The sequence below is a fragment of the Xyrauchen texanus genome, chromosome 13 (genome assembly GCF_025860055.1).
Source record: "Xyrauchen texanus isolate HMW12.3.18 chromosome 13, RBS_HiC_50CHRs, whole genome shotgun sequence".
NCBI lineage: Eukaryota > Metazoa > Chordata > Actinopteri > Cypriniformes > Catostomidae > Xyrauchen > Xyrauchen texanus.
Genome location: NC_068288.1, coordinates 1,208,291 through 1,232,146, shown reverse-complemented (window position 1 = coordinate 1,232,146; position 23,856 = coordinate 1,208,291). Strand labels below are relative to the sequence as shown.

At 39.3% G+C, this 23,856-nt stretch overlaps 1 protein-coding gene across 2 annotated transcripts in view; it reads right to left on the bottom strand.

The window, feature by feature from the left end:
- Positions 1–23,856, bottom strand: part of LOC127653645 (RNA binding protein fox-1 homolog 2-like) — a 134,410-nt gene that overhangs the window by 17,618 nt on the left and 92,936 nt on the right. The window lies entirely within an intron of this gene.

The window sequence follows — 23,856 nt, the reverse complement described above, 5'->3', positions numbered from 1 at the left end:
AAATCTGGTATAATTATATTAAATTCTGGCATTATTCCAGATGACGTCCTGCTATATTTTTCTCTCGAAACAGCAGAAAACAACTTAAACAAAATACTGCGTTATTTGTGCCCATACTGATTTAATACATCATCACAAACTATGAAAGTCGTATTTTTATTTGTGTACACTTAAAATAACAAAAAAACCTTGTGCTTTTGTAAAATAAAGAAAATACCCCGGCTGCGCTGTCTCTGTCTTCGCGATAATCTTTCTGAAACACGTCACAAAATTCAAGTGAACAAAATCAGCCATTCACGCAGTCTGTATTTTATCATCTCACAATGAATACAGATGCAACAAGCACAGCACAAAACGAAAATAATGATACTTCTCAGTTCTCAAAAGATTAAGCTGAACTGTGCCTTGAATATCGTAACATGCGATAAAACCCTCTTAAAGAGACAGTTACAATTTAGCCTTCGCCCTGAACATAGACATCCCAAGTCATTGAAAAGTACAAATGGTATTATTTTAAGTTTTTTAATTTCTCTCTTATGCTGTAAAATGCCACGTTTTTGAATGGCATGTAAAATGTAAAAATAATCACTCAATCTCCATTTTTCTTCTCTGATCTGTTGCTATTTTAATGATTTAAAAATCAAAGCACTGACCATTTAAAGTGTGAGCTTGTACATTTTGAAATTTATAAACAGTCACAGCAATGCAGTGTTATTATGTACCTAGATAGTCTTTCAAATAAAATGAGTTTACCCCAAAAAGATATTTCTCTCATCATTTACTCACCCTCAGGCACGTGCACACATAGACATCAAAGGGGGCTTGTGCACCTGCCCTTTTTCTTCCTCGAGAGAAAAGTGCCCTTTTTTCTGGGGTGTTTATTTTTTTAATAAATAAATTAATATATATATATTCCTGTTTGCGCACAGCTTCCCTGTCAAACAAATATATTTATTAAATAAAAAATCAAAACATCAGGTCGGTAGATGAGATTTTGTCGATGCCCGCCCTCCCTCCCTCCCTCCGCTTCGTGTACAGTGCCTCGACTATACAGCTAATTAGCCAAAAGCAAATGTGACCGATCACGGAAAGTAGGGACACAAGTCGGTTTTGGGGCATTTTGAGTTATTCACAGATTCTGAAAGTGTAGTCTCCAAGCTTTCCAACGATTTGTAACACATGGAAATCTGACAATATTTGGAGAAGTTGTGGCCATTTGAAGGTAGGCACTCAAAAAAGCTAAAAGGGGAGAAAACGGCCTCAAAAGATTGTGCAGTTCTCACCTCTCTCTGCTGCTGGGAGTGACAATAGGGCTCATTTACATCTCATTTAGATAAGCCATACCCCTGTAAAGCTCCCCCTGTAAACATGGACTAAACATGAGATAACGTGTACGTGTTCTTAGAATGAACAAAAAGCGACAAACTTTGATGTTTATGGAAACTCACCCCATAAGAAACAGAAAAGTATTCTTGCAGATCTCGTTGCCTCCAATGAAATAAGTCGTTCGGGCACACTTTCTCTTTGTCGGGGTCTTCTTTGTGGATGTAACCATCTCCGAAGTTTGCACTGTGCGTCTGTTTGCCTCTAAATGTCCAATAATTCGCATGACGCCAGTCCGATACATTCTTCCTCGTCTTCATCTTCGCTCAGTTGTAGATTAGGGATATTATTCAGTTTTATCATGCCACTTTCATCGTCGCTCAGATCGTCTTCAGAATCAGTGAACGCTTGTTCATAAGCATCCGGCTTGTCGAAGAAGTACTTCAAAACATTTTCGTTGTAACGGCCACGGTTCAGCTCGTCTGCGACATTCTTTGCGGCGTCCATCTTCATTGAATTTTGATATCAGATAGAGCCGGCTAGAGCGCTGCATAATAAGTAGCCACGCTGTTAGGGGGGCGGGGGCAAAAGCGCCGGCGGCTATTCAGTACGGAAATACACACAGACAATGACACGCCCCTACTGCATGCTAGAATCTCCGAAAAACAAGCCGATTTCAACCTCAAAATGTACGCTTTTAAATATACCAATACTGTTATCTCAAACATGGAGAGGCTTCTTCATGATCTCAACTAACAGATTCTGCAAAAAAGCGGAAATCACCAATTTTGGAAAAAAACACTTGTTTCTCATTTTGCTCACAAGTTGTGCTGCCGACTTGTGTCACTGGTTTCCGTGACGGGTCACAAATATAGTTAACTTGTGTCTTGCTAACATTCATGACTCATGAGCTACTAGCTAATGTAATAGGTTAGCTAAAGTCTAGCTAAGGCAATATATCATGGCCATACAGGCCAATATACTGTACTTATTGGAGACATTACAGGTGAATACAGTCACATTTGTGTGATGTACTTAACATAATGATAAATAATCTTAAGATATTATATCGTATGCTATGTATTGTGAATACACCCATGTTAAACATAAAAATGTACTTCCATTGCATATCATAGGAACACATAAGCGTAAATTATAATTACATTGATAAACCTGTACAAAGACCTCCAGATAAATACTGGCCTTCTGGATTAACACGTTTAAGTGCTGCAAAAGATATTGACCTATGACATCCTATGACATCAAAAATTATTCTACATTTGAATTATCTCATAGATGTGACTATTGTGGTTCACGGTCATAGGCCCTGTCCTAAATGGCACACTTCATATGAATTTTCAGTCTTGTGTACTTATTCCATGTGTCCATTAACTCCATGAGACCGTAGGGTGTCTCATTTTTCATTTTAGGTATCGGAAGGGTGCTCACGCATACTTTGTGGTCGATATGTGCCCTCGATGCGCACTTTTGCAGAGCACACACTTATGCGAGCTCTACAGCACACGTCTTCTCGACGGTCAAAGCGAGGTTACGTTATTGCCCATCGTGCACAGCGACCCTAAAGGCACGGGGGTGGCGGTGCCACCGGCTTGGGCCCGCCATCGCTGCTCGCAGCTATATTTATTATTATTATTATTATTTTTACGACTTACGGGGCACTTTTGGGGCTCTTAACATGCTCAAAAACTCTTGAAACTTTGCACACGGGTCAGAACCTGCGGTCATTAGGGCCGGGCTGAAGCTGGTATCCGGGCGTGGCAGGGGGGCTCGACAGCGCCCCCTGGAACAGGGTCCGAAAACTTGGTCTATAACTCAAACACGCTTGCATGTAATAATATGAAACTGGGTACACATATAGATCTCATCGTTTCATATATCCTTCATACTTTTACTTTTTACCCCAGACCAACAGGAAACCGTCTATTTAGGGTTGTTTGAAAAACGCACGCAATGGAATTTGGAATACTCCTCCCAGAGAATTCCACCAATCGCCACCAAACTCGGTCAGCATGATGTCAAGACATTGAGCATGAAAAATTGCTGGCAGATTTTTGATATCTCTAACAGTTTGGCTACTGTGAGTCAAAGTTATAGCGCCACCAACTGGCAGAAGGAAGTGTGTCACTTTCAAAATGCTTTGAAATCACCCTCTTATGTCTCAAGTGAACAAACAGACCAACAGAAAATCAGATATTTTGGTTTGAATGTGGAACACATTTCAAATTAACTTTGAAGCTCCAAAAAGCACATCAAAAGTAACATAAAAGAAGGGAGTGTGTTATAACTTCTGCATACATTAACTGATCTCGATGAAACTTCAGCAGTGTGTCACATGGATGTGACTATTGTGAGACAAAGTTATAGCGCCACCAACTGGCAGAAGGGAGTGTGTCACTTTCAAAATGCTTTTAAATCACCCTCTTATGTCTCAAGTGAACAAACAGACCAACAGAAAGTCAGATATTTTGGTTTGAATGTGGAACACATTGCAAATGAACTTTGAAGCTCAAAAAGCACATAAAGGCAGCATAAAAGCAAGGAAGTGTGTTATAACTTCTGCATACATTAACTGATCTCGATGAAACTTCAGCAGTGCGTAAATTATAATTACATTAATAAACCTGAACAGAGACCTCCGGATAAATACTGGCCTTCTGGATTAACACGTTTAAGTGCTGCAAAAGATATTGACCTATGACATCAAAAATTATTCTACATTTGAATTACCTCATAGATGTGACTATTGTGGTTCACGGTCCTAGGCACTGTCCCTGTCTCAAATGGCACACTTCATATGAATTTTCAGTCTTGTGTACTTATTTCGTGTGTCCATTAACTCCATGAGACCGTAGGGTGTCTCATTTTTCATTTTAGGTATCGGAAGGGTGCTCACGCATACTTTGTGGTTGATATGTGCCCTCCATGCGAACTTTTGCAGAGCCCACGCTGATGCGAGCTCTACAGCACACGTCTTCTCGACGGTCAAAGCGAGGTTACGTTATTGCCCATCGTGCACAGCGACCCTAAAGGCACGGGGTGGCGGTGCCACCGGCTTGGCCCGCCATCGCTGCTCGCAGCTATATTTATTATTATTTTTTTTACGCCTATTGGGGCACTTTTGGGGCTCTTAACGTGCTCAAAAACTCTTGAAACTTTGCACACGGGTCAGAACCCGCGGCCATCAGGGCCGGGCTGAAGCTGGTACCTGGGCGTGGCAGGGGGGCTCGACAGCGCCCCCTGGAACAGGGTCCGAAAACTTGGTCTATAACTCAAACACACTTGCATGTAATAATATGAAACTCGGTGCACGTATAGATCTCATCGTTTCATATATCCTTCATACTTTTACTTTTTACCCCAGACCAACAGGAAACCGTCTATTTAGGGTTGTTTGAAAAACGCACGCAATGGAATTTGGAATACTCCTCCCAGAGAATTCCACCAATCGCCACCAAACTCGGTCAGCATGATGTCAAGACATTGAGCATGAAAAAGTGCCGGCAGATTTTTGATATCTCTAACGGTTTGGCCGTGGCGAGGAAACGAAATGATGGCGCAAAAAGAGAAACAGGAAGTGTGTTATAACTTCTGCATACATTAATTGATCTCCATGAAACCGCAGCAGCGTGATCGCTGGAAGAAGCCGATCGCATGGATGTGACTATTTCAGTCAAAGTTATAGCGCCACCAACTGGCAGAAGGAAGTGTGTCACTTTCAAAATGCTTTGAAATCACCCACTTATTTTTACCCGATTTACTTAAAACTTTAGGTGTATAATGTAAACACACGGCAGATGTAGACGTGTGAAAGGATTATTGATATCTTCGATACTGGTCGCCGCGGCAACGCTTCAAACTCGAATATTCTTTTTTGATGCTTTTGAGACTCTTAGCATACTTGAAATTGCATGAAACTCGACAGACACATCACATTTATTAGCCAGTACACATGTGCAAAGTTTCAGAAACGGGCGTGGTGCAGGGGCTCAGTAGCGCCACCTTTTGACAAAAGTGGGGGGGTTGCTTTACACTTTGACCCACAGTCACAAAACTCAGGAATTATATTGTTCTCATCGAGCCGGACAACTTTCTAATTTACAGTCATTAGCTCAGACCAACAGAAAGTCAGATATTGTGGTTTGAATGTGGATGTTTTGGAGAATTTTCTCTCCTCTCTCACTGACCCTACGTCTCTCTGTGTCTGGGGGAGGGTGCTGATTTTGCTGAGGAGTGAAAATGCTTTTATTTTTGTTTTTCAAGGTTTTGGGGCCCTTAACGTGCTCGAAAACTCTTGAAACTTTGCACACGGGTCGGAACCCGCGGCCATCAGGTTCGGACCGAAGATGGTACCGGGCGTGGCAGGGGGCTCGACAGCGCCCCTGGAATGGGATTCGAACACTTGTCCATATATCAAACATGCTTGCATGTAATGATATGAAACTCGGTACACTTGTAGGTCTCGTCGGGCCGAACAACTTTCGTGCACTAAGTTTTACGCCAGCCCAACAGGAAGTCGGCTATTATGGGTTGTTTGGAAACACGTGCTCTGGAATTATATATATTCCGCCTAGAGAATGAATCCAATCGCCACCAAACTCGGTCGGCATGAAGTCAAGACATTGAGGATGCTACATTCCGGACGGATTTTTGATATCTCGAACGGTTTGGCCGTGGCGAGGAAATTGGTTTATGACTAAAAAAGGACACATGAAGTGTGTTATAACTTAGTCAGTTCTATCTACAGTTACAAAACTCGGCGTGTATATTGTTCTCGTCGAGCCGAACAACTTTCTAATTTACAGTCATTAGCTCCGACCAACAGAAAGTCAGATATTGTGGTTTGAATGTGGATTTCTTAAAATTTTTCTCTTTCTGAGTGACCCTCCTCCTCCCTTTCTGTGTTTTTTCTCTCAGTGTCTCTCTGTCTGACAGACAGAATGGGCCTGCCAAATTTTTTTGTGTGTGTGTGTGTGTGTGTGTGGGGAGGGAGGGGGGGTTCTCTGTTGGGTTTAGATTTGCTTTTTGATTGTTTGATTGTTTTTCAAGGTTTCTGGGACTTTTGGGGCCCTTAACATGCTCGAAAACTCTTGAAACTTTGCACACAGGTCAGAACCCGCGGCCATCAGGGCCGGGCTGAATCTGGTACCCGAGCGTGGCAGGGGGCTCGACAGCGACACCTGGAATGGGATTCAAACACTTGTCCATATATCAAACATGCTTGCATGTAATAATATGAAACTCGAACACTTCTAGATCTCGTCGGGCCGAACAACTTTCTAATTTACAGTCATTAGCTCAGACCAACAGAAAGTCAGATATTTTGGTTTGAATGTGGAACACATTTCAAATTAACTTTGAAGCTCCAAAAGCACATCAAAAGTAACATAAAAGAAGGGAGTGTGTTATAACTTCTGCATACATTAACTGATCTTGATGAAACTTCAGCAGTGTGTTCGCGGGAAGAGGCCGGTCGCATGGATGTGACTACTGTGAGTCAAAGTTATAGCGCCACCAACTGGCAGAAGGAAGTGTGTCACTTTCAAAATGCTTTGAAATCATCCTCTTATGTCTCAAGTGAACAAACAGACCAACAGAAAGTCAGATATTTTGGTTTGAATGTGGAACACATTGCAAATGAACTTTGAAGCTTCAAAAAGCACACAAAGGAAGCATAAAAGCAAGGAAGTGTGTTATAACTTTTGCATACATTAACTGATCTCGATGAAACTTCAGCAGTGTGTCACATGGATGTGACTACTGTGAGTCAAAGTTATAGCGCCACCAACTGGCAGAAGGAAGTGTGTCACTTTCAAAATGCTTTGAAATCACCCCTTATGTCTCAATTGAAAAAACAGTTGATAAAGGAATCGGGTATCAATATATTGAATTATGAATTATTTCAGTGATCAACTGTGATGTCCGGTTAAGATGAAAATAAACTATCGCTCTGTCTAAGCGATTATCTTTCTGAAACACGTCACAAAAGCTTACAGAAACGGATAACACAAACATGATGTTGGAAATATACACTTATCAGAATAGTTATATTAAACTTTAGTCTATTTCAGTTTGTTTGTTTATTAGTTTATTTGACAGGGACAATGTACATTAATTAGCATTACTGCAAATGCACCAGAATTAGCCAAAAGGCTATTTTTCATCCGTTGTCCCTGGACAGATCGTAATATTGTCTACCTTAAAAAGAAAAACAGCTTTAAAACATTACAAGGAAAATACAAAATATAAAAACTATAAAACAATATAACTCGTTAAATCCTTTAAATTAATACAGTGTACAAATTCACTATATTTTCAACATTAGGTTAAAATTAAATATAATAATGTTGAACACAGTTACCCAACAGGGACACAGATGACAGTACGATCGGGTAGAGGGAAATTGTAGCCTATATACTTATTAGTGTTGACATGACTGGTGTAATATGAACCAGTTTTTTTAGTTGCTTTTTAAACAAAGTGTATGTAGTGAGTTCTCTAATATTCTGTGGAACAGAATTCCAATTCTGTGCTGCTGAGTCTGAAAAAGCATGCTGGCTGAATGCAGTTTTCCGCAAAGGAACAACACAGTCTCCTCGGGCCGACCCTCGTGTAACTCGCTGTGAGGAGTTTCTGATGTTTACAAATTTACTGAGTGGGGGAGATGACAGACCATAAATTATTTTATATAACAGACATAAGTTAGAATACTTGATAGCATTTTCCCAGCTTAAGAGTTTATGCTTTTGTAATATGGCACAATGGTGAGATCTAAATGATTTTTTATCCAAAATTTTGATTGTTAAAGCCATTTAAGTTATAAAGCTGTCTCATATGTAATTTCTCCTTTAATTCTATAATATAACCACTAGGTGGAGTTCTAAGCCTATTTTCTGTATTCTCGTTGTTTTAACGTGTGAAGAAGACTTACATTGTTGAGAACGCAGTAAAGTGTGACGCATATTTCGTTCTGTGAGTTTTATGAGTACTCCGAGTCTTTCTTAAAACCAACACATGAAACATATGTCTAAAGAAAGTAGGGATGGGCTGATCGATGCGAGTTATCAAAACTTCCGAGTATGATGTTGTTTTAGGGTTGTCTGACTAGAGCTGTCGCGATAGTCAATATATCGACTTATCGCACGATATATGGAAATGAGCGCGATCATTTTTGGTGCCGCGATATATTGCAACTGATCATTTGTTTTATTATTCAAAATAATAATCAGATTCATTTTTACATTAAAATGAATGTCACCAACATTTTAGTTGATCGCGCTGCCTCTGTCATCTTGTCTGCACTCTGTGTCGGAGGCGGGGCTCAGGCAGCGTGTCCACACACACACACACACACACACACACACACACACACACACACACACACACACACACACACACACAGAGGGAGAGACAGAGCGGACACCGTCAGGTGAAGAGAAGGCGTGAACCAACTGCATTTTAAAGTGTTCTAGTGTTCTGTTTCGTGACATCTTCAGCGAGCCAGTTAGGAAGAACGAGTCCAACATGGAATAGATTTCAAAGCCGCAATCTTCAGCTCCGGTGTGGGAACATTTTGGCTTTAAGCCGAACGAGAGAGGAGAGCTAATTGACGTTGCGATTTAAAGTTGCCTTTTCAACTTTGCTCGCATCTTCACGAAGGTTTGTCGGTTGTATACAATGTTTGCCTGTTTGAACATTCAAGCGATTTTACACTATTCAACTCAACAAATGTGAAAACAACTCAAGTACATGTTTGCGAAGCAGATTGAGTGACACGATCGAGCCGCGTCGTGTCTAACGCCGCTCGAACGCCTGCAGCTTGCGCCTGAACGGACAATTTCATACAACAAAGTGTAAAAATACATGATATATTGAGGAGTCTGTTATGTCTCAAGTGAACAAACAGTTGAGAAAGAAATCTGGTATAATTATATTAAATTCTGGCATTATTCCAGATGACGCCCTGCTATATTTTTCTCTCGAAACAGCAGAAAACAACTTAAACAAAATACTGCGTTATTTGTGCCCATACTGATTTAATACATCATCACAAACTATGAAAGTCGTATTTTTATTTGTGTACACTTAAAATAACAAAAAACCTTGTGCTTTTGTAAAATAAAGAAAATACCCCGGCTGCGCTGTCTCTGTCTTCGCGATAATCTTTCTGAAACACGTCACAAAATTCAATTGAACAAAATCAGCCATTCACGCAGTCTGTATTTTATCATCTCACAATGAATACAGATGCAACAAGCACAGCACAAAACGAAAATAATGATACTTCTCAGTTCTCAAAAGATTAAGCTGAACTGTGCCTTGAATATCGTAACATGCGATAAAACCCTCTTAAAGAGACAGTAACAATTTAGCCTTCGCCCTGAACATAGACATCCCAAGTCATTGAAAAGTACAAATGGTATTATTTTAAGTTTTTTAATTTCTCTCTTACGCTGTAAAATGCCACGTTTTTGAATGGCATGTAAAATGTAAAAATAATCACTCAATCTCCATTTTTCTTCTCTGATCTGTTGCTATTTTAATGATTTAAAAATCAAAGCACTGACCATTTAAAGTGTGAGCTTGTACATTTTGAAATTTATAAACAGTCACAGCAATGCAGTGTTATTATGTACCTAGATAGTCTTTCAAATAAAATGAGTTTACCCCAAAAAGATATTTCTCTCATCATTTACTCACCCTCAGGCACGTGCACACATAGACATCAAAGGGGGCTTGAGCACCTGCCCTTTTTCTTCCTCGAGAGAAAAGTGCCCTTTTTTCTGGGGTGTTTATTTTTTTAATAAATAAATTAATATATATATATTCCTGTTTGCGCACAGCTTCCCTGTCAAACAAATATATTTATTAAATAAAAAATCAAAACATCAGGTCGGTAGATGAGATTTTGTCGATGCCCGCCCTCCCTCCCTCCCTCCGCTTCATGTACAGTGCCTCGACTATACAGCTAATTAGCCAAAAGCAAAATAGTTAACTTGTGTCTTGCTAACATTCATGACTCATGAGCTACTAGCTAATGTAATAGGTTAGCTAAAGTCTAGCTAAGGCAATATATCATGGCCATACAGGCCAATATACTGTACTTATTGGAGACATTACAGGTGAATACAGTCACATTTGTGTGATGTACTTAACATAATGATAAATAATCTTAAGATATTATATCGTATGCTATGTATTGTGAATACACCCATGTTAAACATAAAAATGTACTTCCATTGCATATCATAGGAACACATAAGCGTAAATTATAATTACATTGATAAACCTGTACAAAGACCTCCAGATAAATACTGGCCTTCTGGATTAACACGTTTAAGTGCTGCAAAAGATATTGACCTATGACATCCTATGACATCAAAAATTATTCTACATTTGAATTATCTCATAGATGTGACTATTGTGGTTCACGGTCATAGGCCCTGTCCTAAATGGCACACTTCATATGAATTTTCAGTCTTGTGTACTTATTCCATGTGTCCATTAACTCCATGAGACCGTAGGGTGTCTCATTTTTCATTTTAGGTATCGGAAGGGTGCTCACGCATACTTTGTGGTCGATATGTGCCCTCGATGCGCACTTTTGCAGAGCACACACTTATGCGAGCTCTACAGCACACATCTTCTCGACGGTCAAAGCGAGATTACGTTATTGCCCATCGTGCACAGCGACCCTAAAGGCACGGGGGTGGCGGTGCCACCGGCTTGGGCCCGCCATCGCTGCTCGCAGCTATATTTATTATCATTATTATTATTTTTACGACTTACGGGGCACTTTTGGGGCTCTTAACATGCTCAAAAACTCTTGAAACTTTGCACACGGGTCAGAACCTGCGGTCATTAGGGCCGGGCTGAAGCTGGTACCCGGGCGTGGCAGGGGGGCTCGACAGCGCCCCCTGGAACAGGGTCCGAAAACTTGGTCTATAACTCAAACACGCTTGCATGTAATAATATGAAACTGGGTACACATATAGATCTCATCGTTTCATATATCCTTCATACTTTTACTTTTTACCCCAGACCAACAGGAAACCGTCTATTTAGGGTTGTTTGAAAAACTCACGCTAATGGAATTTGGAATACTCCTCCCAGAGAATTCCACCAATCGCCACCAAACTCGGTCAGCATGATGTCAAGACATTGAGCATGAAAAATTGCCGGCAGATTTTTGATATCTCTAACGGTTTGGCCGTGGCGAGGAAACGAAATGATGGCGAGAAACGAGAAACAGTCAGAGTGTTATAACTTCTGCATACATTAATTGATCTCGATGAAACTTCAGCGGTGTGTTCGCTGTAAGAGGCCGATCGCATGGATGTGACTATTGTGAGTCAAAGTTATAGCGCCACCAACTGGCAGAAGGAAGTGTGTCACTTTCAAAATGCTTTAAAATCACCCACTTATTGTTACACGATTTACTTCAAACTTTAGGTGTATAATGTAAACACACGGCAGATGTAGACATGTGAAAGGATTATTGATATCTTCGATACTGTCGCCGCGGCAACGCTTCAAAGTTGAATATTCTTTTTTGATGCTTTTGAGACTATTAGCATACTTGAAATTGCATGAAACTCGACAGACACATCACATTTATTAGCCAGTAGACATGTGCAAAGTTTCAGAAACGGGCGTGGTGCAGGGGCTCAGTAGCGCCACCTTTTGACAAAAGTGGGGGGGTTGCTTTACACTTTGACCCACAGTCACAAAACTCAAAAATTATATTGTTCTCATCGAGCCGGACAACTTTCTAATTTACAGTCATTAGCTCAGATCAACAGAAAGTCAGATATTTTGGTTTGAATGTGGATGTTTTGGAGAATTTTCTCTGCCTCTCTCTACGTCTCTCTGTGTCTGGGGGGAGGGGGGTGATTTGGCTGTTGAATGAGAATGCTTTTATTTTTGTTTTTCAAGGTTTTGGGGCCCTTAACGTGCTCAAACTCTTGAAACTTTGCACACGGGTCGGAACCCGCAGCCATCAGGACCGGGCCGAAGATGGTACCCGGGCGTGGCAGGGGGGCTCGACAGCGCCCCCTGGAATGGGATTCGAACACTTGTCCGTATATCAAACATGCTTGCATGTAATAATATGAAACTCGGTACACTTGTAGATCTCATTGGGCCGAACAACTTTCGTGCTCTAAGTTTTATGCCAGCCCAACAGGAAGTCGGCTATTATGGGTTGTTTGGAAACACGTGCTCTGGAATTATATATATTCCTCCTAGAGAATGAATCCAATCGCCACCAAACTCGGTCGGCATGAAGTCAAGACATTGAGGATGCTACATTCCGGACGGATTTTTGATATCTCGAACGGTTTGGCCGTGGCGTGGAAATTGATTTAGGACTAAAAATGGACACATGAAGTGTGTTATAACTTAGTTAGTTCTATCTACAGTTACAAAATTCGGCGTGTATATTGTTCTCGTCAAGCCGAACAACTTTCTAATTTACAGTCATTAGCTCCGACCAACAGAAAGTCAGATATTTTGGTTTGAATGTGGAACACATTGCAAAGGAAACTTTGAAGCTACAAAAACCCCATAAAGGTAGCATATGAAGGGAGCAAATAGCAAGGAAGTGTGTTATAACTTCTGCATACATTAACTGATCTCGATGAAACTTCAGCAGTGTGTCAGATGGATGTGACTATTGTGAGTCAAAGTTATAGCGCCACCAACTGGCAGAAGGAAGTGTGTCACTTTCAAAATGCTTTGAAATCACCCTCTTATGTCTCAAGTGAACAAACAGAGCAACAGAAAGTCAGATATTTTGGTTTGAATGTGGAACACATTACAAATTAACTTTGAAGCTCCAAAAAGCACATAAAGGGTGCATAAAAGCAAGGAAGTTTTGTTATAACTTCTGCATACATTAACTGATCTCGATGAAAATTCAGCAGTGTGTTCGCGGGAAGAGGCCGGTCGCATGAATGTGACTATTGTGAGTCAAAGTTATAGCGCCACCAACTGGCAGAAGGAAGTGTGTCACTTTCAAAATGCTTTGAAATCACCCTCTTATGTCTCAAGTGAACAAACAGACCAACAGAAAGTCAGATATTTTGGTTTGAATGTGGAACACATTGCAAATGAACTTTGAAGCTCCAAAAAGCACACAAAGGAAGCATAAAAGCAAGGAAGTGTGTTATAACTTTTGCATATATTAACTGATCTCGATGAAACTTCAGCAGTGTGTCACATGGATGTGACTACTGTGAGTCAAAGTTATAGCGCCACCAACTGGCAGAAGGAAGTGTGTCACTTTCAAAATGCTTTGAAATCACCCCTTATGTCTCAATTGAACAAACAGTTGATAAAGAAATCGGGTATCAATATATTGAATTATGAATTATTGCAGTGATCAACTTTAATGTCCGGTTAAGATGAAAATAAACTATTGCTCTGTCTAAGCCATTATCTTTCTGAAACACGTCACAAAAACTTACAGAAACTGATAACACAAACATGATGTTGGAAATATACACTTATCAGAATAGTTATATTAAACTTTAGTCTATTTCAGTTAAAGCCATTTCAGTTATAAAGCTGTCTCATGTAATTTCTCCTTTAATTCTATAATATAACCACTAGGTGGAGTTCTAAGCCTATTTTCTGTATTCTCGTTGTTTTAACGTATGAAGAAGACTTGTACATGTTGTTGAGAACGCAGTAAATTGTGACGCATATTTCGTTCTGTGAGTTTTATGAGTACTCCGAGTCTTTATTAAAACCAACACATGAAACATATGTCTAAAGAAAGTAGGGATGGGCTGATCGATCCGAACGTATCAAAACGTCCGAGAATGATGATCAAATTTCAAAATGCTTTGAAATCACACTCTTATTTTTATTGTAAACCTGTGATAAAACATATATGCTTGTGTTTTACATTTTTAAGAAAACAAAAAAAAATGGCAGCAAACAACCACTTTTATAATTATTGTTTTGCGATCTTTGCGATTGATTTTCTTTCTGATTAATTTTCTGATAAATCTACCATTTGTTGTTGAAATGACGTAGTTCCAACGGGAGTGCGAAGTGGAGGGCGGGTCCACCTTCTTCATGTAGCCAATCAGATGAGCTAATCGCTAACTCTCGATTTACTCTTATCTGATTGGTTTAAAAACACGCCAGTCACCAGAACACATCTTTAACATAATTTGGCTCAGACCCGTTCTCGTTGCTGCAATGGTACTTTTAATAATGCACACATGCATGTTAAATAATAAATAAATAAAAGAACAAATGAATAAATGAATAAATAAACCATGATTACTTAAGGTTACAAATACACACACACACACACTCCATCATTGCAATCTTGACATCGCAGCCTGTTCATTATATCCGCAATAAAATATAATAATAAAATAGTAAACCTAACATATAAAAATTACTCTGTTTAAATTAGGGCTGGGCGATAAAACGATCTCGATATGGCATCGCGATAATATTTATTTAGACTACGATGATAAACTTTTGACATGTTTACTAGATATGGATAGACCTAACAGCCTATTACAAAGCAGAAATAAACGGACAACAGCCAGTCAGAACGCAGATTTTGGCTTGTGCGTCTAAGTACACGCCCATTTGCTAGCAGAGCACTGTTTGAGCTACCGGCAGTGAAGAAAGTGAGTGTAAAGAAAAAATGAGTGGAAACGACGAACTCAAACTATCTTCTAAAGCTGAGGAAATTGTTGACAAAAAAGGTAACAAGACGTCAATTATATGGAAGTGGTTTGGATATCTGAAAAGCGACGACGCGCAAATAAAGACGGTCTGCACAATATGCCGTCGGTCGGTGATAGCCAAGACGGGAAACACAAATAAAACCTTTTCGGTCACCTGAAAAGGTACCATCCCAGCGACCACACCGAGAGTATGAAAATGCGGGCCCATGTTAATGTTACTCCGTCCAAAAGTTTTGCAGACTAGTCTTTCTGGCAAAAAACCTATAATAGGGTAATTAGGGTTACATGAGCACTACCTAAAAGGTGTAGCATACTGACTGCTTTACAATGTTTACATTTTGCACTTTTTACTCAGATTGCTACCTCTAAAACATTTGAGATATTTAAAACCAGTACACAATTAATATTTTATTTATCTGACAGTTAAGTACTTAAATCTGCCAGGGACTTTGTGGTTCACTTGTTTACATTTGTTGTCTTGGTTGTACCTCTGCAAACATTTTGAAATGTTTGCTGCCCTGCCAAAGAAATTTGATGTGATAGTACTGTAGTCACAGCTTTTAGTTTGATATTTTATAATCAGTTACAAGGCAAGCTAACTTGCATTGTTTTGTCAAGGCAGATAAAGCATGTTTGCTAAAAGTAAAATGTTAACATTTAGATTTAAAGTTTATCAATATTCTTTTATAACAAAATATATTCTCAACCAATCCATGTTTGCACAGTTAAATGTTTGCATTGTTATTTATTTATGTTAATAAACTATATAGTTCAACTATTGAACCTTCTGGTTTCTTCAGGCATCATTATCAGTATACTTTTCAAACGGGCAGCATTATTAAATTATATATCGTAACAAATATCGATATCGATCAATATGGAAAAAATATCGTGATAATATATTTTGCCATATCGCCCAGCCCTAGTTTAAATAGTCAGTAGTACAATTCAGTATCATTCACAGTAAGCACCGCTCCACTGTGATGTTTCCAAGCATATTTTTGCGCATGTAAAGCGGATGATTTTCTACGTCGGTATTGGAGCGTGAGTAAAGTACAAAGCCTATAATAAAGAATAGTTTAGCATCCAAATACATCGCAAATGTAAAAACATTTTGATTGTAAAGAGAGCGTTTTTTTATTCGTGTTCTGTTCTGAATATCATTCAATTTCAAGGATTTGTTGTGGAATGTTTTGAGAGTATCATCAAATAAGAATAATTCTCTCGTTTTAGTGATTCCCTAGTTATTTTTTTTATAATTCTAATCAGGTAAGGCAAGTAATATTCTCTGTGTCTTTATATAAATAAACCAAAACAAAAAAGTTTGAGCACCGCTGCTTTATGGCACGCTTTTGGATTGTGGTCAGCACAGAAAACAGCGCACGATTCTTAAATGGTTTGAAAGTTATATTGAAATGCTTACAAAGGAATGGATAAGAGGAATCGACATTTTTATTTAAAAACAAGTCATCTGAAACCTGACATCAAGTAAGGTGAGGAACAACAAATTTCACACACTTGGAAAATGCTTTTTATTTGAATGAGTGAATGTGGCTCTTAAAAGAGCCATTGTTGCTGCCCTTAAAAGGACATTTGTTGCTTCATCTTCTGAGTTCCACCTGCAGAGCTTCTCGGAGGTTGCTCGGCAGAAGCTGGTTTCCCTCTGGTCTCAGGTGGACTCCGTCTCTGCACAGATGGAACAAGCCGATGTTTCTGTGGTGAATGCAGCGCATCTGCCTCTCTGCCAAGAAGCCAGGCGCCGTTGATCCACCGCCGGCTTCGTTCAATGCCATAGCCAGTCCTGCCAGTCTGTCCTCTCCAATTTAGACGGGGTAAAATGCCAGAAAACACCAGCCTGGTTCTGGGAAACATTTGTAAGACTTCGGTCAGGTCATTCTTTATTTCCCAAAGAAAATCGAGGCGGTTGCGGCCCACCCGACACAAACTGTTCCCTCCAGGTGAATAATGAGAATATCTGGAGCTGTAGCTTTGGCCCTGAGAGAGCGCAGAGCTGGAAACAGCTGCTCCCAGAGTCTGCCTCCTCTGCCGTCCCAGGTGATCTCACACTGAAGACCGAGGTTTCCGTCCAGGCGCTGCTCACAGAAGCGAGTATGCAGTGTGCGGATGATGGAACTGCCGACGATCCAAACACGTGAAGCCATCTCAAAGATGAGTGAGGGAATGTGATTTACAACCGGTATTTATGAGTGTTGCACGTTTGGTTCCTAAAGGTGTTACAGGCCCCACCCATTTCCAGATTCAATAATCGGCTCGTTCTTACATAGTACAGCACGTTCAGCACATGCGCAGTCTTCAAAAACGGTGCTTTATTTATTTATGTACCGTACAAAAACGGTACATAAATAACATTTGTATGTGTTCTAAACAAAAGACACAGGTTGTACTGAATGTCAGCTTGTTTATTTGGCTCAAGATAAGGATTTATTAAGTCCACATGTCATGCAAACAAGAAATGCTTCTAACTAGGTCGAGAGCTGTCGTTGCGAATGTTCGTTGGAGCTCTACAGCACACATCTTCTTCTCGACAGTCAAAGCGAGGTTACGTTATTGCCCATCGTGCACAGCAACCCTAAAGGCACGGGGGTGGTGGTGCCACCGGCTTGGGCCCGTCATCGCTGCTCGCAGCTTTAATTTAATACTTCTTTTTATACTCCATATTAGTGTACAATGGCTTTCTAATGATTAAAATACAGTATAATTTTTAATGTCCTTTTGTCTTTGATTAACTGTATATTTCTCACATCTTTCACAGTTTGTTTTTCTGTGCTACTTGGATTATGATGCTATTAATAAACATGCATTAGAGGTTAAGTACTAATGTTTTCATTAAAACTTTGTGATTATGAATGAGCGTGCATGTGCGCCCCTATTGTGAAAGTTCAGAATGCACTAACATCAAGTTTCACAAACAAATTTGGGGTGCACACCAAGTTTTCGGGAAGGTCCATTTTATACCCAATTTACTTGTATTTACTAAAGTTTTGTGTATGGTGTAGACACATTGTAAGCACTGACGTGCGGTCTGGGTAGGCAAACTAGGCACTGCCTACCCTGCCAAAATTCAAAAATAAAATGTTTATTAAATAATAAACTTGTATTTGTATTTTTACTTTTTATTCTTGTGATTTATATATGCAATATGTGTGTTATTCCAATTGTTTAGACGTTATGATGACAAATGTAGCAGTTACGCATAATCAACTAAAAACAAATGGTAGAATAAGCAGTGCTTTTACGGTCCATTAATTGCAGGCGACACGCGGAAAACCCATGTTACGCATGCGCGCCGATCCTGTATTCTTTAACATGTACGGCAAAAGCACAAATCTGCTGTGCCTTTTGACGTAAATATGTTATGCCCGTAATCATCTCCGTTACGTATCAGACATGGACCAATTAAAATCGAGATATTCCTGGACATTTGCGTAGCTAACGTCATTACACCACAGCTAGCGTACATGCCTAATCCCCGCCAAATTCAAAATCAAAATGACAGCACCGGCCGTAATCACGGAATTAAGAATTTTTTCCAAGCTCGATTTTAATTCCAAATATGAGTTCATTGCAAGAGGGAGGTCTACGCCAGCCTTAGATGGACTAGTACAGCAAAAGGGCCCAAAAATTATCCGATCATCAAACTGATTGGTATGTAAGAAAAGATTGGCTATGTGGCTGCGCTAACAATCAGCGGCTGTACTGCTATCCCTGCCTGCTTTTTTCAACCAGTCAGACTGTTTGGACTTCAGCGGGATATTGTGATTTGAACAACCTGCCCGCAGCTTTAACCAAGCATGAAAAGTCGTCAGCTCACATCCAGTGTCAAATTACACTGAAAACCTTTGGAAAATCTCGGATCGACCTTGCACTTGACGAGCAAAGGAAGCTGAATATAACCTACCACAATGAAAAGGTAAAGGATTGTTGTATTGTGTCTTCTGTTATAAAGATGAAGATTGCACATAAAAAAAATAAGCACATAATGTTGTAAAAAATAAACAACTTATGTTCTGTTATATGTTCTGTGTTTTGACTACTGAATTTTGTATAATAATATCTAATGAAGATATATTAACAAAATCGTATATATTATATATAACACATATATAAAATACATACATTTCTTGATATGCAGCTTGTGCGTAACGTTCACTGTGTGTGTGTGTGTGTGTGTGTGTGTGTGTGTGTGTGTGTGTGTCTGTGATAGAGAGAGAGAGAGAGTACACGATATACATCCTGATTTTTAAAAAAAAAAATTTTTTTTATTATTGACAAATAATTCATCCTGATTTTTACATTTCTTGATATGCCGCGCTTGTGCGTAACGTTCACTGTTATTACGTATTATTAGCTTAAACAATAAATCAGGTAATCTGGCTTTCATAACTCAGTGCCTAGCCTCTTTAAGACATCACCGCACGTCACTGATTGTAAGAAAGCAGACATGTTGTAGCACACGGGTGGAAAGCGTAATGAAAAATAATACTCAAGTAAAGGTACTGTTACATCTTAAAAAATGTAGTATGAGTAGAGTAAAAATAAGTTATTAATTTGAAATAATGAAGTATATCATAATGTATGAAACAATTACATTAAAATCAGTTTATGTGTAGTGCCTAAATTTTCCTTAATGCCGACAAGAGAGTTACTGTTGTGCATAAAACATGTTCAAAACAATGCAAGGAATTTATATGTAATAGAGGGGATAGTCAGTGGTTTGGTACAGTGGCCACATCAGGCTTCAAATGAATAATTCACACAAAAATGAAAATTCTTTCATCATTTACTCACCCTTATGCCATCCCGGATGTGTATGACTTTCTTCAGCATAACACAAATTACGATTTTTAGAAGAATATATCAGCTCTATTGGATACAATGCAAGTGAATGGGTGCCAAAATTTTGAAGCTCCAAAAATCACGAGTCAGCATAAAAGTAGCCTAATCTGTAGATGAAGTCAACCACATGTAGTAAGAACTGATCATTTATTAAACATGCAGAGAGCATGTGACACACATTGTGTCATGTACAACAACCTCAATCTCAAAGTGTCCAGATGCAATGGTAGAAATATGTATACAAGATCATCTACTCAAATGATCTACAACCCTCTCCTTTAGCTTGTGTTTCTTACTGAAAGATTACAAATAATCTTAGCAAACAACAATAAAGACATAATATGGTTATGGAAAGTATAAGCATATTATACATACCTCAGGCAATTAGAACAGATTACTACATTTCACCTCACATCCACTTAAAATGTGCTGATTATACTTTGGATTTGGCTTACAGATGCGGTCTGAATATGTTTTGTAAGGAAGTTTGTTGACTTTAGTGGGGGGGTGCAGTGTAACTTGGTGTGTGAGTAGGTACAGTTTCTGTGTGTGTGCGCGTGTTTGCTGCGGAGTGAATGCTGTAGGGGGAGCAATGCCCAATTCAGGTGGGGTTTTGTCCTGAAGGTTCACATCCTCTAGGATGTGTTCTGATGGTGAGGGCTGTTTCTCCTGTATGTTTTCCCATTGTACTGAATGGAGTAGGAATGTGGCTCCTTGTTCACCCAGTCACTGTGCCTAGTTGGTCATATCCTACCCTCCACCAATGGTTGTAATGTGTGACTTGTAGCATCAAAGTAGCACCTTTGAATGAGTCTCTTGTTGAGAAGTTGAGCCCTAACTTGTTGAGCATGTTTAGGGACTGGCTCCAATAATCTGAGTTGACAGGAAGGGCAAAGCGAGTCTGTCGTGACATTAGACATTCAGCGGGTGAATGTCTATCCAGAAGCAAGTGACTCTATCCATTTAGACAACACAACAGCATGACAAGACCTTGTTCTTCAATTTTGGTTGCACCATATGCAAAGAGGTTAGTGGCTTTTTCTTGCTTTCTTGGATTTTCATAATTTGCAACTCGTTTAAAAGTTCTCTGTGACATTATATTTTGCCCCAGTATCGACTTTTAGCTCTACTGGAATTGTGTTTATATGCAGCGTGGCAAATCCTTCTTCCTGTTCAGCAATGACAGGATTGACAGTATTAATACTTTTGTCATTTTCAACACCACTGACGTAGAAAGTCTCATCGCCAATTGTGGGCTGGTCTATTTCAAGCTCAGGTACAGACTTCCTGTAATTAGTGTTCTTCTGACGGACTTGAATGTGAACTGCAGCAGTTAGTATCATGATTCAATTTTTTACAGTTGTGGCACTGTTTTCCAAAAGCTGGACATTTGTCTTTCTTTGCTGCATGATTTTTTTCCCACAATTTCTGCTTAGTTATTGACTGTGAATCATTTTGTTCCAGCCTGAATTTTAGTTTTGTGAAAGTTCTCTTACTGGAACTTGGATGGACAGCATCTACATTTGTGGCTACCAGCGCTTTGTTGCTCTCGTTTGTCATTTCATGTATGCGACAAATTGAGATTGGTTTTGTGAGCGTATGTTCACTGTCACTTAGAAATAACTACCTTAAACTGTCACTAGTGATATCACAAACTATCCTATCGCAGATTAGTTCATCTGTCAGCACTCCAAAATGGCATCCTTTGGCTTTTATTCTGAGATCTCTAATAAACGACTCAATGCTCTCACCTTGTTTTTGATTTCTGGAGTTAAACATGTCTTTCCATTGTTTTGTTGAGGATTGCATATTTCATGAAATGTTATTTTTAGGCACTCGGGATCTTCTCTGGATTCGGCAGGAACTACAATTTCGGCATTTTCGCCCTGTGCACGCACCTCCACTGCATAGACAAATGAACGCTCCCATTCAATGGCCTCCGGTCCTGCGAGATTGAGGAGGATGTAAGCCCTTGTCTTGGAAGGTTTGTCAATGTGCTGCTGCAATAAAAATGTCGTACTCCTGCAATTCTCAGCGATATTCCCATCGAAAACAAGTGGGTCTGGTCTCTGAAATCCGTCGGCCATAATGCATTAATGTCCAGCACACTAGTGGTATATGTGTCGGCTGCTCACGAAAATAAGTTACTCACATGCTCATGCAGAGAGTATTACATGTGACACACACATTGTGTCAAGTTAGTTTTGTTTTCGATATTCCCCACACATTCACCGGAAAATGCCAATACCTCCAAAATTAATTCCCCCCCCCCCCCAAAAAATAAAGCGATGTACAAAAACCACACGCTAGGTATTACGTGAGCATAAGGACGTATATTACATAAGCTCGTAACAAGTACGGTCTCTCAAAGTGTCCAGACGCAATGGTAGAAATATGGACTTACATATTGATCTGTTTCTCACCCATGCATTTAACTACTGGAGTCATATGGATTACTTTTAAGTGCGTTTTGGATCATAAAAATGTTGGCATCATTCACTTGTATTGAATGGGCCTACAGAGCAGAAATATTCTTAATTTGCGTTCTTCTGAAAAAGTCATACACATCTAGGATGGCATAAGGGTGAGTAAATGATGAGAGAATTTTCATTTTTGAGTGAAACATTTCTTTAAGTATGTACCACAATGTTCCACATTGATTTAGTTCTTGTAAATTTTAAGCCCAGCAATAGTTGTGTTCTCATTCTAATGCATGATGCACAATTTTCTGTAGTTTGTGACTGGTGGAATGTTCTGCTTTTTCTATCAGGCATTAGAAGAAACATGATAAAGGCTAAATAATGAGAGAATTATAATTATAAAATATTTTATCATCTCTACTTTCCTGGTAATTTATTATACAAATTAACACACTCTCTACATCAGGGGTCCTGAAAAACTAACAATATTATTGAAAAAATATCACTGTTTTATTCTATTACATTAATAATTTTAAAGTTATTCAAGATGATTCAGCCAAAAGTTGTGAGTGGTTTTCTCATTTCCTTGTTGTTTGATTAATAGCCTTTATATGACATAGACTACTAGACAGTGCTCAATTCGGTTCCATGTACACTTCAAGTCCAACATTTTGATGCAAATATAATTTTTTTTGTCCCTCTTGTTTACGCTCACTGTAGAACCAAACCAACTCTGTTTACATTCATGCCTCATCAAGACGGGCATTGACGGAATTATAAAGTGTATTTGATCATTTAGGTTCGAACCGGCATTAGTGCTCAAACATTAGTCGCCTGTCAATCAAACGCACGCAGGCAGCTGTTTAATTAACATCAGTAAATAAAGTCAATTTAATTTTATATTTTATCTAGATCAACCATCCAGTGGTTGTCTTGCTATCATGATCAATGTAATGAACACCCCTGTTCTAGATGTAGAACATAGGCTAAGTATAGAAAATTACTCAGTTTAAATTTATCATCGATCTCTGTTTTTTTATTTTTCAGATAAACAAGATTGTTTTATCGCCCAGCCCTATTGATAACATTGCCTTAATCTCTCACATCAACCCAATAAACTCAGTGATAGATAGCTAATTTACAGGCTACATTATAGAAACACGGAATCTAGTAAACAGAAATATTACATTTACCTCTATGTTTCTTCAAATTAGAGGCAGGATTACTGCTGATATCTGGCTTGAGCAAGTTAAACTCACATGACACAATCATGCAATTGGCCTTTTTCATTGCGAAAAGCCCTTTCGGGTGTGACCGTGATGTTCAGATGTTAAACTATGCTTGCGGCATCATCCACAGTTGGTGCCGATCTACAGCTGCCGTTCAAGTGTGTGATTTCATTTGACGGGAGTCACGAGACACTCTCTAGCCAATCACATTGATAGATAAAAATAAAATCAGGACAGGGAAGTTGTGAACACAGACAGTGGGAAAATAGCGCATTAAAACTACAGTTATAGCAC